This window comes from Sesamum indicum, linkage group LG5 (genome assembly GCF_000512975.1).
Source record: "Sesamum indicum cultivar Zhongzhi No. 13 linkage group LG5, S_indicum_v1.0, whole genome shotgun sequence".
NCBI classification, from domain to species: domain Eukaryota; kingdom Viridiplantae; phylum Streptophyta; class Magnoliopsida; order Lamiales; family Pedaliaceae; genus Sesamum; species Sesamum indicum.
Window position 1 is genome coordinate 8,541,635 of NC_026149.1, and position 1,936 is coordinate 8,543,570.

General features: G+C 31.7%; 1 protein-coding gene across 1 annotated transcript in view; it reads left to right on the forward strand.

Moving 5' to 3' along the window:
- LOC105162324 overlaps positions 1,553-1,936 on the forward strand; it is an 8,178-nt gene continuing 7,794 nt past the window's right edge. Inside the window, 1 exon segment of the mRNA XM_011080332.2 lies at positions 1,553-1,892. The gene's annotated coding sequence lies outside the window, so the exon portion shown is untranslated.

Here is a 1,936-nt window from a genome sequence, read left to right on the forward strand (position 1 = left end):
CCCACCCACCCACACACACACACACACACATATATATATACATATATATATATAAAATTTTGAGTTGAAAGTGATTCTCCACAAGGGACAGAGACTTGTAACTGATAAAACTGAATCTAAGACTAGCTGGAGAATTCTACATACATAACTTTGCCCCATACTCATATCTTATCCTTGAATTTTTTATTTAGTTTTAATTATTAAAAAAGGTAAATATATATAGTTTTTAATTTGTATTCTTCTTCTATGAAGAAAAGTTATTATATTCAATCAAACCTAAAATTTGGCTTTATTTATAGTAATATTTCAGTCCCATTTGCAATATTTTCGTTCTTTGTTTGTTTGTTTTTTTTCCAGTGGATTGATTACAATTACGTTATAAATTTTAATTGTCAATAATTAATATACAGTAATTATCAATATCAAATATGTATAATTAATCAATAATTATACAATTACTATTCTTGAAGCAGACTAATATTCATATATTGATAGAAATCGAACGCATAATCAAATTATTATTGGGCCTCGATTTTACCAACTAATTTAGACGTGGTTGGCAATATAACTTGTAATATAACATTTGGCCCCCACTTAATAAAATGCTCAAGATGAGGTCACATTAGATGGAGATATTGTGGATTGTTTATCAATTTTAGTGAGGAAATTGGATTAAGCAAGAAGTTCTCTAGAACTATTATTAATTGGATGATATATTAAATTTTAATTAAATAAGAGTACTATACAAATAATATTTATTTATACTAATGCACCTCGAATATACACTAGCGCAATTTAAATATTATCATAATATAAACAATGAATTAAGTAATAAATATGGAAAGTTTTCAAGAAATACTTTTCTACACATATACTACTATAAATAAGCCAGTTTCACACTTTTGTACGTTTTATTAATCTTGATGCTTCTTTTCTTCCACGAGACGCCTTTTAAATAACAAACTCGTGAGATTTTGATTAAAATACACAATGCCTTGAGTTATGGGATATCGATGGCGTTACATGCTGCATCATTGATCCTATTTGTTGGGACGGGCCATATATATGTTAGTCCCAAACTATTATTTAAGAAGTTAGTCAAGTTGGCAAACGTCCTATGTCAATGAGAGCTTGCGGGACTTATAAACTCAAGGTTGGATCTTTTTAATAATAACATTATAAAATTTTAACAAAAAGAGAATAATGATTCATGCAACGAAATACAGATCAAATTAAATGTGGAATTATTAATTATAAAAAAAAAGATTAAATATAACATATAGTTTAATTCATGAAACAAGAAAGCTTGGCTAGTGAACAAACCACACACAAAGAAACCAAAGTCCTTTTCTTGCACAAAAATTGTCATTGTCTTCTTTCTACATCCTCCAAATTATGTTGCAACTATCACTTCACACCTCCATTGACTCAAATTCTGCCATGCATCCCTCCACGTGCCCACTTGGACTCTCTCTCTCTCTCTCACACACACACACACACACACAGAGACGCGGACACACAAATCTTGGAAAGTCCTTAATGCCTCAAGAAACAAACATTATAATAAAATTCAAGAATTGGAATCTTAAATCTTATTCTTCTCGCTGCCCACCCCACCCAAATCCAGATAGAAAGCGACCCCTTCCCCTTTCTTGCTGGGGTTGTGTGCTTCCTCCTGCGCAGAAATAATATTGGTCCTGGAAATCGTAACACGAAAATAACTATGCAATTTCTGTATGCGCACACATTTTCTTTCATATATCAAGAACATATATAGAGCGAGAAATTACTGAGGCAGATAATAAGGGTTTTTAGATAAGCTCACCGCCTCAGAGACTGCCGTTTCCTTCTTCTCGCCTCTCTATCTCGCGGGATTATCCCATTAAGATTAGGTAATTTATCCTCCTCTGACTTTGTATTAGTATCTTTTCGATAG